The sequence below is a fragment of the Gigantopelta aegis genome, chromosome 4 (assembly GCF_016097555.1).
Source record: "Gigantopelta aegis isolate Gae_Host chromosome 4, Gae_host_genome, whole genome shotgun sequence".
NCBI classification, from domain to species: domain Eukaryota; kingdom Metazoa; phylum Mollusca; class Gastropoda; order Neomphalida; family Peltospiridae; genus Gigantopelta; species Gigantopelta aegis.
The window spans coordinates 38,820,710-38,837,047 of NC_054702.1; the positions used below are offsets into that span (position 1 = coordinate 38,820,710).

General features: G+C 37.4%; 2 long non-coding RNA genes across 2 annotated transcripts; one reads left to right on the forward strand and one right to left on the reverse strand.

Annotated features, from left to right (window-relative positions):
• The first annotated feature begins 5,563 nt into the window (after positions 1–5,563).
• LOC121370520 lies at positions 5,564–7,089 on the forward strand. The gene is made up of 2 exons (XR_005957690.1): positions 5,564–5,850; positions 6,779–7,089. It is a non-coding gene; the product is annotated as an uncharacterized LOC121370520 (long non-coding RNA).
• A 6,757-nt stretch (positions 7,090–13,846) lies between these two features.
• Positions 13,847–15,313, reverse strand: LOC121370982. The gene is made up of 2 exons (XR_005957762.1): positions 15,020–15,313; positions 13,847–14,169 (listed from the first exon to the last, which is right to left on the reverse strand). It is a non-coding gene; the product is annotated as an uncharacterized LOC121370982 (long non-coding RNA).
• Between the last annotated feature and the right edge of the window lie 1,025 nt (positions 15,314–16,338).

Here is a 16,338-nt window from a genome sequence, read left to right on the forward strand (position 1 = left end):
ACTTCACTTCCCTCCAACAAACCGTTTGGTTTGTTTAACGTTACCACTTAGAGCACATTGATTTATTCATCATCGGCTATTGGATGTCAAACATTTGGTCATTTTAACATATAGTTAGAGAGGAAACCCGCTACATATTTACATTAGTAGCAAGTAATGTTTTATATGCACCATCCCATAGACAGCACATAACACGGCCTTATAAAAGTCGTGGTGCACTGGCTGGAGCGAGAACTAACTCAATAGGCCCACCGACGGGGATCGATCCCAAACCGACCGCGCATCAAGCGAGCGCTTTACCACAGGACTACGTCCCGCCTCCATCCACCAAGGTAGTTACAGTATTGCATACAATAGGGAAAATTTAAAGAGTGCTTTGGGTTGGGATGTATCTTAATGGTTGTAACGACCCCATGATGTACGAATTGTCTTTGGTTCGAAGCTTCCACCAACAGAAGCGTAGTCTGCGGGGTCGGATACTGGACGAAACCCACCTCACACGCCCCCTGCTGACGATAAAATATTTTTTTACAGAGTAATATTGAGCTATTCTTATAGGTGTCCAGGGAAAATGTAGACTAACGTTTCAGTTAGATTTATACCAAGGTCCAGCCACGCTACGCTCCTGGGACCATATTTTCCAAGCCATCTTAGCACTACGAAATCGTAAAACCATCGTAGGTTGTGACGTCACTACAGCACACGCCATAGTGACGTCATAGCTTACGATGGTTTTACAATTTCGTAGGCTAAGATTGCTTCGAATATATATATATATATATATATATATATATAGAAACAGTCAAACTTCGATAATTCCACCTTCGATCTCTCGATCTGAAGCGACGGTCCCGGCCGAGTTGCTATACAAACTAGTAATGACGGCCTTCGAAAACTCAAACTTCGAAAACTCGATAAACTCGATCTCTCGACCTAATTCTTTGGTCCCGCCATAAAGATTTAATAGAGTATGCACCTCTAAAACTCAGCGCGGGTTGATTGATCAAACTGTCATTGCCGATAGTATTTTAAAGACGAATGTATTGTCAATCATGTCAGTCAGCGAAGCGCGCCTGTCTCTTGTCACTGTAAAATAGTGTTATTGTATGTTCCCCATATACCGTTGTGTAACGGCCTGAACGTAATAAAGTTCTGTTCTGTTCTGTATTGTTCTGTGGTCTTGGCTGTCGAGGATTAACATTCAGAACAATTTTTTTTCAGATTTCATTAAATGCCTTGGAATAAGTTGATAATTTATTTTATTGTTATTGCTGTATTACCCAATGTTACTAGCTAAATAAAATGCTGGATTACGGATTGTAGGAATACAACCAATATACATATTGTATTCATCTGGATTAGAAAATAATGCAAGAAAATAGATGTTCGGGTAATTATGTCATTTAAAAATAGTTTTTGTTTTCAGTAATTAATGAAAAATAAATGTGTGAAAGCAGCATAATAATTCCAGATATCACAGATATTAAAACATCAAACTACAGTAGGCTATAAATAAAATACAGTCAGGAATATTGGTGGCTGCCAATGGTTTTGATGGTTCATTATGAAAGTCAGCATGAATGATCATTTTAAGTCCCCACACCTGGTAACTTGAAGACGCCCACACCCATCATACAGGATTTCCTCCCAACACTAATGTTCAGGACATTAAGTCATTACTTCATACAGGTACAGTCATGTTGGTGTTTCCTTCCTCAGACAGTGTACTTTTTTAATTCTGATATTTCTTTAATATTGGTGTACTGTAGTTAACACGTCATTTATTATACTACTAACTTGAATCATAGCACCTAAAAGCCCCACTTTATTAGCAAATAGTGTAGTACAGTTTCACTCCCATCTACAGATTAGTAATAAAGTGTCAACAAACCCCCACTTAAAAGCCCCACTTTATTAGCAAATAGTGTAGTACAGTTTCACTCCCATCTACAGATTAGTAATAAAGTGTCAACAAACCCCCACCTAAAAGCCCCACTTTATTAGCAAATAGTGTAGTACAGTTTCACTCCCATCTACAGATTAGTAATAAAGTGTCAACAAACCCCCACCTAAAAGCCCCACTTTATTAGCAAATAGTGTAGTACAGTTTCACTCCCACCTACAGATTAGTAATAAAGTGTCAACAAACCCCCACCTAAAAGCCCCACTTTATTAGCAAATAGTGTAGTACAGTTTCACTCCCATCTACAGATTAGTAATAAAGTGTCAACAAACCCCCACCTAAAAGCCCCACTTTATTAGCAAATAGTGTAGTACAGTTTCACTCCCATCTACAGATTAGTAATAAAGTGTCAACAAACCCCCACTTAAAAGCCCCACTTTATTAGCAAATAGTGTAGTACAGTTTCACTCCCACCTACAGATTAGTAATAAAGTGTCAACAAACCCCCACCTAAAAGCCCCACTTTATTAGCAAATAGTGTAGTACAGTTTCACTCCCATCTACAGATTAGTAATAAAGTGTCAACAAACCCCCACCTAAAAGCCCCACTTTATTAGCAAATAGTGTAGTACAGTTTCACTCCCATCTACAGATTAGTAATAAAGTGTCAACAAACCCCCACTTAAAAGCCCCACTTTATTAGCAAATAGTGTAGTACAGTTTCACTCCCATCTACAGATTAGTAATAAAGTGTCAACAAACCCCCACCTAAAAGCCCCACTTTATTAGCAAATAGTGTAGTACAGTTTCACTCCCATCTACAGATTAGTAATAAAGTGTCAACAAACCCCCACCTAAAAGCCCCACTTTATTAGCAAATAGTGTAGTACAGTTTCACTCCCACCTACAGATTAGTAATAAAGTGTCAACAAACCCCCACCTAAAAGCCCCACTTTATTAGCAAATAGTGTAGTACAGTTTCACTCCCATCTACAGATTAGTAATAAAGTGTCAACAAACCCCCACTTAAAAGCCCCACTTTATTAGCAAATAGTGTAGTACAGTTTCACTCCCACCTACAGATTAGTAATAAAGTGTCAACAAACCCCCACCTAAAAGCCCCACTTTATTAGCAAATAGTGTAGTACAGTTTCACTCCCATCTACAGATTAGTAATAAAGTGTCAACAAACCCCCACTTAAAAGCCCCACTTTATTAGCAAATAGTGTAGTACAGTTTCACTCCCATCTACAGATTAGTAATAAAGTGTCAACAAACCCCCACCTAAAAGCCCCACTTTATTAGCAAATAGTGTAGTACAGTTTCACTCCCACCTACAGATTAGTAATAAAGTGTCAACAAACCCCCACTTAAAAGCCCCACTTTATTAGCAAATAGTGTAGTACAGTTTCACTCCCATCTACAGATTAGTAATAAAGTGTCAACAAACCCCCACCTAAAAGCCCCACTTTATTAGCAAATAGTGTAGTACAGTTTCACTCCCACCTACAGATTAGTAATAAAGTGACAAACTTGGGACCAATGTTATTTTTATGTAGGTACATTGCCACATTTGCACTATTTCATCAGTGGGGTCGAACTAATTTGTGGTTAACTGAATCGGGGACGAAACGTCTGGTACCCACATTAAGACTGGCTATCATTCTGCATTACGCTTACATTACTATTAGAGTTGCACTTTTCGCGGCAAAATCTAACAATGATTTGTACAAATTTACATTGTTTATAGTTTAACTTACTTGAATAAAACAATATCGGTAGGTATATTAATTAATTAATATTAATGTCATGAATGTGTCACAGATTACTTGTAGCCAAATATTATTTAGTGAAATGTTGCATATGAAGGCATACGAAAAGAACTTAAGAAGAGAATTGTGGATCCGTTTTTCTTTTTTTTCTTTTTTTTGGGGGGGGGGGGGGGGGGGGGTTCGTACGATCGCAAGTGTTCTGTTATATGTTCAGGTTTTTACCCACCGTGGCGAAGTTGCATGCATCGCCACAGAACCGATGTCTGCCCGTAGTAATTACTATATGATATTTGATATATCTTTAAAATGAATACATAAACTACATAACAAGTAAGACAAATTTCATACATGGCTTCAGTTTACTCGATTGTCAAAAACATTTTCATTGGTCGGCTGTTGACAAATACAGCCAGTAAACAAACGTCTTAGTAATAGTACGAAACTGTCGATAATACCAAGTTCAGGTTGAAATGGAGAATACAGAATGATAAACGCGGTTTAATAAACTCGGGATTTAAAAATATAGAACATTTAAAATATATTTAGAAATGGTTGCTTCCAAACAAAAAAAATAATGATAGCGAATTTGGAAAAAAAATCCGGATATTTGGCATTAATTCCGGAATTCCGGATATGTGTTAAAAATTGCAGATTTTTCGGAAAATTTCGGAAAGTTGGTCGCCCTGCTACTCACCGTGACAAAAGTTCCTGACATAGATTTTGAGAGAAAAGCTGTAGCTAGACGCGGGCTAAATAATCACGTAATCTTTAATTAGGTATTCTCGGATTACAACCACGATAGAAAGAAAAACACATACATGTAGGAACCCGCTTAAAGGTTATAAAATAACAGTGCAATGAGTCATTGTAGATTGTATATGAAAGCCTGAAAGGTGCACACCTTAGACCCAGTTCCACGAAGCGATCTTGGCACAGACCACTGACCTATTTAACGGCCTAACAAAGTATTACCTAAACAAAAAATAATTTGATTTGTCCCTAAACGTACTTTATTCAACCATCTTTATAACCACCATACTCCAGTTATTAATGATATTTTGTAAAAAAAAAAAAAAAAAAAAAAATTGAATTATGGCAATGGTCCATAATTCAAAAACTAAAATTGCTGAGAGGATTGACATGGATTTCACTCCATCGTGATTCAGTTAAGGTGATGCGATATTTTGATTTGGTTTCCAACAATTAATGTAATTTTTATTTGCTATTCATTTTTAGAGAAATAAGGTCTTTAAATCCGTGACAGTATGCCTTTAAGTGCCAAAGGTAAAATAATAATAATAATAATAATAATAATAATAATATAATAATACCCCCACCCCACCAAAAAACACTCAAAAAACAACAACAAAAAACAAACAAACAAACAAACAATCCAACAACAACAACAACCCACAACAAAAACCAGCAACAGAACTAGAGAAACAGTACTTGTAATTTAAATGATCAAAACCGCCTTTAATGGTGAAACATACGTAATAGTGTTTAAAAACTAGGGTCTGTCTGTATGTATATAATATTGGTGCAGATACAGTATCGTCTTGCTATGGTATTAAGCTTATGACCTTTCTTTCCGGACAAATTGTCGCAATTTTTACATATTTATAATACTTAATTAAAGGGACATTCCTGAGTTTGCTGCAATTTCTAAGACGACTGTAATTACATATCAAATATATTTTTCTGCATAAAATATTAGTGGCTGTATATTAAACGTGTTTCTGATCGTTCTAATATTTGTATTAGGTTAAATTTCATTTTATTTCCTAAACACGATTTGTTTTCGTACGTAAGAAATTATTTGAAGACAAAATCTAGTTTGGGCTTCTTACAAATATTAAGACGACCAGAAACACATTGAATATACACACTGATATTCTAAACAAGAAAATATATTTAATATGTAAGTTTAATCGTAAAATTATTTTATTAGTCGGAAACATCTTACAATGCAGCAAACTCAGGAATGTCCCTTTAACAGCTGTTGGTTAAAATTTTGCTGTGGTGACGTTAAACTCTCAATATTCCTTTCCCTTTCAGTACAGAAATTTTCCTGTGTGGCGTGTAGGTCGCCGGTTTGGGCGAGACCATACTGTCCGTGCGGTAACGCGCTCGATAAATGGGGCTGTCCGACCGTATGTTGCAGGAGCTGTAAAGGTAAATTCATTTCATTTCAACTTATTATAATCCAATTAAGGTTAAAGCACGCTGTACTGGGCACACACCTCAGCTATCCGGGCTGTCTATTCAGGACAGTGGGTTAGTGGTTAGTGAGAGAAAAGAGGGTGTAGTGGTCTTACACCTACCCATTGAGTCGTTAAAACTCGCTCTGGGTGGGAGCCGGTACTAGGCTGCGAACCCAGTACCTACCAGCCTTACGTCCACGACACCATCGAGGCTGGGTAAGAAAAGGTAAATATATTTAATAATTAATATATAGTTCAATTAAGGTATTTAATTCACTCTCTCATTCACTCAGCCAAACCTACCCATTCACTCACTCACCTACCCATTCACTCACTCACTCACTCACCTACCCATTCACTCACTCACCTACCCATTCGCTCACTCACTTACCTACCTATTCACTAAAACGCACTCACCTACCCATTCGCCCACTCATAAAAACGCACTCACCTAAACACACTCACTCACTCACCTAAACTCATTCATTCACTCACTCACCTAAACTCACCCAGTCGCTCACTAATCTAAACTCACTGGCTGATTCATTTCATTGATTCATTCAACCACTCACCCAAACCTGCCCGATCTCACTCACCCGAACTCTGTTACTCATCCACCCACTCACTCATTCACTGATTCATTTCATTCATTCTTCCTTTCATTTTTCCATTATTTCATTCATTCTTTTCTCTTTCATTCATTCTTTTTTCTGCATTCTTTCTTTCTTGAGCTCACTCACTCACTAATTGATATATTTATTTTATTTCCAGTGTCATTCATTCATTCATTCATTCATTCATTCATCCATTCTTTGTTCTTTCATTCATTCTTTAATTAATTAGTTCACTCACTCACTCACTCACTCATTCTTTCACTGATATGTTTATTTTACTTCCAGTGTCTGCCTGGTGTGACCCTCACACGATAAAGTACTGCCCTCTCAAGTGTCTCGCCGGTTACTGCCACCACCTCAACAACGGCTGCCCCACTTGTAAGTGCAGGTTACCGTACTGAGCTGCAGGTTACCGCACTGAGCTGCAGGTTACCGTACTGAGCTGCTGGCTGGGAGTCTCGAGAAACCTGGGTTCCAAAAACAAATCCGTCTCAGTAGTCGACCTCCTGGGTCCATGAAGTGAACGTGTGTAAATGTGTTTGAATGTTTGAAAGAATAAATAAATATTTTTCAATAAAAAAAAAAAAAAAACCCTACAAAATTAGTTATTGGTGGTATTGGTATTGGTTAGTCCATATGATTGTGTAATTTCGTGTCTTCTTTTTTTTTTGAAAATCAAAATTCCACTTGATTCTGTATAATTATGTCATACAGGTCTAGAAAAATAGGGTGGTATTTTTTTCTAAACATGTTAAGTGTATCAAATTCAAGATGGCCGCCATAATACATACATAGCTTGATTGTATAGTTATACAACTATGGCCGTCATAATACACACATAACTTGGTTGTATTGTTTTTTCAGGCACGAAATCACAAAACATATAAAAAGGTGTTGTCTTAACGATACGCCACCACAAAAACACCACTAGAGTACATTGATTTATGTATTATTGGATGTCAAACATTTGGTAATTTTCCAGCACGAAAAGGAATACCAGCTATTGGTGGGTGGGGGGGGGGGGGGGGGGGGGGGGGGAGGACATTTTAAAATTTTATTTTATTTATTTATTGTTGGAACGAGGATAATTGACCATGCGACCTATTGTACCTCATCATAGCAAAGCGACCTTATATCTTAGTCAAAACTACACTATTAAGTGTTAAACCTATACCAATTCCCATAACACTTTTTTTTTGGTTTTACATAAACAATTTATATGTTAATAAAAAAATGTTTTTTTTTACAAATTAACATCAAATTGTATTGATTAAATCTCATTTTTAATACAGCGGTGAAGACGAAATGCAGTTATTAGTATGAAATGTTTTATTTAACGACGCACTCAACACATTTTATTTACGGTTATATGGCGTCAGACATATGGTTAAGGACCACACAGATTTTGAGAGGAAACCCGCTGTCGCCACTACATGGGCTACTCTTTCCGATTAGCAGCAAGGGATCTTTTATTTGCGCTTCCCACAGACAGGATAGCACAAACCATGGCCTTTGTTGAACCAGTTATGGAGCACTGGTCGGTGCAAGTGGTTTACACCTACCCATTGAGCCTTGTGGAGCACTCACTCAGGGTTTGGAGTCGGTATCTGGATTAAAAATCCCATGCCTCGACTGGGATCCGAACCCAGTACCTACCAGCCTGTAGACCGATGGCCTAACCACGACGCCCCAGAGGCCGGTTTATTAGCAATAGATAACAACACAGTTAAAGGTTTTTTGTTTAACGACACCACTAGAGCACACTGATTTGTTAATCATCGGTTATTGGATGTAAAACATTTGCAAGGGATCTTTTATATGCACGATTCCACAGACAGGATAGCACATACCATGGCCTTTAATACACCAGTCGTGGTGCACTGGCTGAAAAGTTGTTTATGTCCAGCTTTGTACAGAGATGTAAAGACATTCATTTTCAACACTGGCATGATACAATTAATTCTTCTAATTGTTAAAGGCACATTCTTCTTATAAAACTCTTTTAGAAACAGAAAAGTATATATTATATTTGTCACAATACAAAGATCTCTTGAGAATTTTTTCTAAATTTAGGGGTTTGTCACATAAATTAACAGTACAGAAAAGCAGATATAATCCAGTAATAGAAATGAAACTATCTGTTTAAAGTGTAATCTTAATCAAGTGGAAGATGAATATCATTTTCTTTTAGTATGTCCATAATTATTATGCTTTGAACAGGAAATATTTCATATCAAAATACTTTATAGTAACTCCTTCAAGAGAAAAACTTAATCTATTGATTTCTACCCAAAATATTAAGTGTATTAAAGGAATAGCCTCGTTTTAAAAAAGAAATCTGCCAGTTTAAATTGATTATACCTGTATTGTAAATTTGTACACGTGTAGCGCACAATTAATTTGTTTTTAAAAGTAGTTATCTTGGTCATGTGGCCTCAATAACTGAATAAATATCTTGTCTTGTCTTGTCTTATAAAATAAAATGATGTAAAACATCGTGTAAAGAGCTGTGTCAATACTAATGATAACCACTGTTACACTGTATTTGGAGAAATGTCATGGAAAATCATTTGCCATTCCTGTTTGAAAACATTTTTTAGCAGACAGAAAGACAAACAAAACAAAACGAAACGAAACAAAACAAAACAAAACAAAACAAAGAAATAAACAAACAATAAAAAAATAATCTTATTCTAATATATTGTCTCTTTTGTTTTCGAAATTAATTACGAAACACAAGCAAGAAAAATGTAATCGTGCAAAGCTGAATAGATTACAGATAACTGTATACAATAATAAAATGTGTTTTAATTGTATGTAATTTTCAATCTAAAATAAATTGAAGAACAAATATTTTATATTAAGATTTTTATTTGCTACATCTTAATTTTATCAGGGATTTTCTGTATTTTTTTAAAGTGTGACGCCATTGCAAAATGGCTTTAATTATAACTCACAAAATGTACATAATCATTAGTAGTTTCAATTGTAACTGTTTAACCTGTTTACTCTGGCAATTATAGTAAACTGTTAAAATTTACATAGAGAATACTACATGAGCGGCCGTTAGATACCATTTATCTTATACATTTACGTATGCGTTTTTAAACAACGAGTTGTAAGATAAACGGTATTTAACGGACACGAATGTAGTTTTCTATTTCTTACATATCTTCAGAAAACAGTTTAAAAATAAATTTAAACGTCTTTTCCAACTAAAACCTATGTACGGGCCTAGCGCTTACAGTTAACTTGTGCGTCACGGGGCAAGATAATTTTCTTTGTTATTTATTTGTTAGAACAGACCTTCAGGGTAAACACTCGGGTGGTCTGCTTTGCTGGAAACATTGCAAACAAAACATATGACCATATATTCATGTATACTGCTTTCTGTTAAATCGCGGGCTCTATTGAATCGGGACATTTGAGATTTCATCAATTGTTTTAGCAATTAACCCACCTAGAGTTTAAATACTTTCCCTGTTGGACAAGCTTTTTTTTTTCAAGTTCAAGTTCTTTATTTGTCTTAAGTTAAAAAAACTTATCAGCATAAATACATACATATATAATCACATTATATATACAAATATACAAATAAAGGTGGAGAGTGATTTAAGAATTTAGCAGAACTACAGACAGTAACCAGCCATGAAAACTGAAGTATATCCATGTTGTTTTTAAATTTTATTTTCGCATAATTAATTTGTTTTTATACATGAACCTAAATTGCCCAAAAGCCCAACATCTGTATATACATTAAAACAACTGTAGTTTTCATATTTTGTAACTATCAAACCCTACACATATGTCAAACTGTTGTATGTATGTATGTATGTATGTATGTGTATGTTTATATTTACATGCAAATGAGTAATGTCAGAGAAACTGTAAAATTACATGTCAATATTATTTTTATGGAAGCAGATAAGGGCTGTAAAAATTAAAACCGTAAAATAAAAGGCAGATCAGTAATGAACTTCACATCAAAAGACTGTCTATTAATACAGCATAACATTTCAGTGTTTTATTCAAATAAATATTAGATGGTTATTTAGATTTTAAAATATGTATAATAATAAAAATCATCAAAGCTGTGGAAAACCAAATGAAGTTTGAACCACCTACTTTTGAGGTATTAAACACCTTGCAGCAATTTGTAGACTGCTAAATTTATAAGAATATCTATCGGAATAGTTCCCTTTTTATCATCTGCTGTATAAAATATATTCAACTGTGCGAATGTCAGCTATTATTTTAATCGTTATGATGTCGTTATGCTTCCATATTTGAAAATATAAATAACGTGAAACAATAGCGTTGCCACTTTTCATTCAGTCAGTTCTCGGGATCTTTTTCGTTTTACCTTGTTGGGCCATTTACGAATTTAGAAAGTATTAAGTTTTTAATTAAGTAATAATAATACATTTGCCAGTCAGTTTTAATATTAGTGCTGCAACGATAAACCAGTATACCGCAGTATTGCAAATCTATACGAACCGCGGTACAGTTTCGCATATCGCAATTTTTATACGTTGTTGTTTCCTTGGAATATGTTTTACCAGAAGTAAGCTGATGTCTTTGAATAAGCCTATCCTTTTTTTTTCTTTCTTTTTTGTAATTTTAAGAAAATAGCCCCTCCGCTACACCCCCCACTCCACCCACCCACCCCCGCCATTCATAATAAATATCTACTATACCGTGATCATCCAGGGGCGGGACGTAGCTCACTGGGATCGATTCCGGTCAGTGGACCCATTGGGCCTATTTCTAGTTCCAGCCAATGCTCTACAACTGGTGTAACAAAGGCCGTGGTATGTACTATCCTGTCTGTGGGATCGATTCCATATAAAACATCCCTTGCTGCCAATCGAAAAGAGTAGCCCTAGAAGTGGCGACAGCGGATTTTCTCTCTCGATATATGTGTGGTCCTTAATCATATGTCTGACGCCATATAATCGTAAATAAAATGTGTTGAGTGTGTCGTTAAATAAAATGTTTTCCTTTCATTCTACCCTATATTTCAGACCACATCTCCACAAAAACAAAAATTGATACAAATAAATGAGTGCTTCGTTTTCTATGGCTGTCAGTATATTACATTTTAAACCCATACCAACTCGCATAACATATTTCGCAATAAAGCCTGTCACGGGGATTCTATAATACCCGTAACTGAATAAAACACGATTGTCCAAATCTCTCTCCTAACTGTATATCTATTAGATCTCCCTGTAACAGGCAGTTCAAAACCCGCGTTGGCTCGTCTAGGTATGATCAGAGATACGATCTTATATAAAGTATATATTGTTATAGCACGTTTAGTTCACCAGAAAACACAACAAAAACACAATACACTTTGGAATCTGTATAAACTTACGCTGACAAATGTACAGCCGCAGTAGTTAATTAATAACAACAATAATAACAACCCAGAACTGATCACTTAATTAGTTAATCTCTATGTGTCTAGTTTACACAATATGCGAATCACTTCACCGTGACACAACACCCACACGTGTGATAATTGAGAAACGCTTCTAGGGGAACTTAATTAATAAAGGAATTACAACACTATTCCTAACTGGTTAATTTTTAATTAACCCTAACTACTCCTTCAGTAACCTTGTAACACAGAATTAATACTGGTACCTATCACAATAAAGACAATAACCTACAGTTTACCTAGGTCTTCTAGGATGACTGGCTAAGCTTTATATTACCAAATACTCGTATAAATATAGACCAGTAAGACTACGATTTACTTCGTCAGATGACCGAAGACACTGTCTAAATAATATTGGTATAATACAGTATTAAAATATTTAAAGTCACATCAATCACATCAAGGTTATACAACAGAGCAGAAATAATATATTTACCAAAGTCCAAACGGACAACGTTCCCGGGAGGCCTTCCTTTTTGGTTCTCCCATAACTCTAAAATTCTAGCTATTTATTATAAAATCAGAAAATCGCCTGGGGGTACAAGGCGGTCCTCCCCCTATCATCTGATATTCCACCTCTCCCAGAGACGCATTTTCCCCTTTGATCGCCAGACTTACTGACGCCATCGTCGCCAAATCACGGTTGTAAAAACCGCACTCGCAGAGGTATTACGTAACTACTAGCCATATGGCTCCGCATCTGGGCTGGGTGTGTATTAGACGACCATCGCGCAGAGTATTACGTAACAAGTTGCCCAACTAGCTAAGTGCATTTGGAACTGCACACGGCCTTCTAAAACAATTAATATCGCCACAGGCGAAAAGAGATTAAGAGCATGTACCGTCACAAAGCTCATTGTAAATGAAAACATTTCTTAATAAATTACCATAAAATTCCATAGGTTAAATCACCCTTTTTTGATACAGATAGAGAAGCAACTGATCGAACATTCTATTCAAGGTAAAGCAAGTGCACGTGCAGTTCTATCTTTAGTGTGTGTTATTGTTGTTTTGATGCGCGGTCGGTTTGGGATCGATCCACATCGGTGAACCCATTGGGCTATTTGTCGTCCCAGCCAGTGCACCACGACTGGTGTATCAAAGGCCGTGGTATGTGCTATCCTGTCTGTGGAATTGTGCATATAAAAGATCCCTTGCTACTAATGGAAAAATGTAGCGGGTTCCCTCTCTGACTATGTCAAAATTACCAAATGTTTTACATCCAATTGCCTATGATAAATAAATCAATAAATAAATAAAGTTTTTTCGTGGTGGCGTATCGTTATGTTTTGTGATTCCATACCTTTAAAAACTATACAACCAAGCTATGTATGTATTATGGCGGCCGTAATTGTATAAAGCCCCGGTCACACTGTCAAGGATCAGGACGACGGGTTAGCCACGGATACGATCCGGCATCATTCGTGACAATCCGTTGTGGTTCGTACTAAACTGTACCGATATTTAGCGATCCATAGCGACCCGCAGCGCTCCCCATTGTCAACTAAACCCTATCCTTAATAATCCTTGGTTTATTCATCGAAAACCGTTGTTAAACCGTGGGGTATCCATAGGGAACCGCGGATAGACCACTATCCGGGGTAATCCATGAGATTTTCATCCGTCGTGGATCCGGCCAGATGATTCTTGACAGTGTGACCGGGGCTTAACTATACAATCAAGCTATGTATGTATTATGGCGGCCATCTTGAATTTGATACACTTAACATGTTTCGAAAAAAATACTACCCTATTTTTCTAGACCTTTATGACATAATTATAGAGAATCAAGTGGAATTTTGATTGACCCCCCCCCCCCCCCCCCCCCCCCCCCACACACACACACAAACACACGAAATTACACAATCACATGGACTAACACAACACCACTAATAACTAATTTTGTAGGTTTTTTTGTGTTTTATTGAAAAATATTTATTTATTCTTTAAAACATCCAAACACATTTGCACACGTTCATTTGATGGACACAGAAGGTCGACTACTGAGACGGATCTGCCTTTGGAACCCAGGTTTTTCGAGACTCCCAGCCAGCAGCTCCGTACGGTAACCTGCAGCTCAGTACGGTAACCTGCAGCTCAGTACTGTAACCTGCAGCTCAGTACGGTAACCTGCACTTACAGGTGGGGCAGCCGTTGCTGAGGTGGTGGCAGTAACCGGCGAGACACTTGAGAGGGCAGTACTTTATCGTGTGAGGGTCACACCAGGCAGACACTGGGAGTAAAATAAACATATCAGTGAAAGAATGAGTGAGTGAGTGAACTAATTAATTAAAGAATTAATGAAAGAAAAAAGAAAGAATGAACTGATGAATGATACTGAAAATAAAATAAATATATTGATTAGTGAATGAGTGAGCTCAAGAAAGAATGAATGAAAGGGAAAATACTGAATGAAAGAATAAAAAGAAAGGAAGGAAGGAAGAAAGGAAGGAAGAATGAATTAATGAAGGAAGGAAGGAAGGAAGGAAGGAAGGAAGGAAGGAAGGAACGAACGAACGAACGAACGAACGAACGAACGAACGAACGAATGAAATTAATTAGTGGATGAGTGAGAGAATTCGGGTGAGTGAGATTGGGCAGCTTTGGGTGAGTGAATGAATGAATCAATGAAATGAATCAGCCAGTGGGTGGGTGAGTTTAGATGAGTGAGCGACTTGGTGAGTTTAGATGAGTGAGTGAATAAATGAGTTCAGATGAGTGAGTGAGTTTAGGTGAGTGCGTTTGGTGAGTGAGCGAATGGGTAGGTAAGTGACAAATACCTTAATTGAACAGTAATGTACATGTACGGGTGCTATATATTAATCATTAAATATATTTACCTTTTTTTACCGGCCTCGGTGGTGTCGTGGTTAGGCCATCGTACATAAGGCTGGTAGGTACTGGGTTCGCAGCCCGAGCGAGTTTTAACGACTCATTGGGTAGGTGTAAGACCACTACACCCTCTAACAACTAACAACTAACCCATTGTCCAAGATAGACAGCCCAGATAGCTGAGGTGTGTGCCCAGTAGAGCGTGCTTGAACCTTAATTGGATATAATACGTTGAAATGAAGTGAATTTACCTTTACAGCTCCTGCAACACACGGTCGGACAGCCCCATTTATCGAGCGCGTTACCGCACGGACAGTGTGGTCTCGCCCAAACCGGCGACCTACACGCCACACAGGAAAATTTCTGTACTGAAAGGGAAAGAAATATTGTGAGTTTAACGTCACCACAGCAAAATTTTAACCAACGGCTGTTAAGTATTATATTTATTATTTAGAATATTAATTTTCATACACCTGACTTCTGTTTTTGTTTCTTCTTTTTTTGTTGTTGGTTTTTTGGGTGGTTTTTTTTTGGGGGGGGGTTGGGGGTGGAGGAGTGGGGGGGGGGGGGTTGGAGAGTTGTTTTTAGTAGGGGGTATTTTTTTTTTTTTTTTTTTTTTTTTTTTTTTTTTACCTTATGCACTTAAGTAATCTTAGAGGACGGGATTTGGCTCAGTCGGTTGAGTGCTCGCTTGAGATGCTTGCGTCGCAGGATCGAGCCACCTCGGTGGATCCATTCAGCTGATTGGGTTTTTCTCGTTCCAACCAGTGCACCATAACTGGACAAAGGCCGTGGTATGTGCTTTCCTGTCTGTGGGAAAGTGTGTCAGATTTACCAAATGCTTCACATTCAATAGCCGAGGGCGGGACGTATCCCAGTGGTAAAGCGTTCGGTCGGTTTGGGATCGATCCCCATCGGTGGGTCCATTGGGCCTCTCTCTCTCTCTCTCTCTCTCTCTCTCTCTCTCTCTCTCTCTCTCTCTCTCTCTCTCTCTCTCTCTCTCTGTCTCTCTCTGTCTCTCTCTCTCTCTCTCTCTCTGTGTGTCTCTCTCTCTGTCTCTCTCTCTGTGTCTCTCTCTCTGTCTCTCTCTCTCTCTCTCTCTCTCTCTCTCTCTCTCTCTCTCTCTCTCTCTCTCTCTCTCTCTCTCTCTCTCTCTCAGGCTTTCAATTACAGTCTACAATCCACAGTGACTCAGTGCACTGTTATTTTATCAACTTTAAGCGGGTTCCTACATGTATGTGTTTTTCTTTCTATCTTGGTTGTAATCAGAGAATGCCTAATTAAAGATTACGTGATTATCTAGCCCGCGTCTAGCTACAGCTTTTCTCTCAAAATCTATATCAGGGACTTTTTGACACGGTGGGTAGTGAAGAAACACATAATACCATCATCCAGACAGCGACCTTACACCCGTTGTTCTTTCCACATAATTATATCATTGAACCAAACATGTCTCAACTTTTTGTGTTTTCGAGCTTGGTACATAAATGCCCCTGCGCGTGTTGTAACCTCACCGTGGTGCAGAGGTGTAACATTCTCTTTGAGAATGGCCAATACAGCACAAATTAAA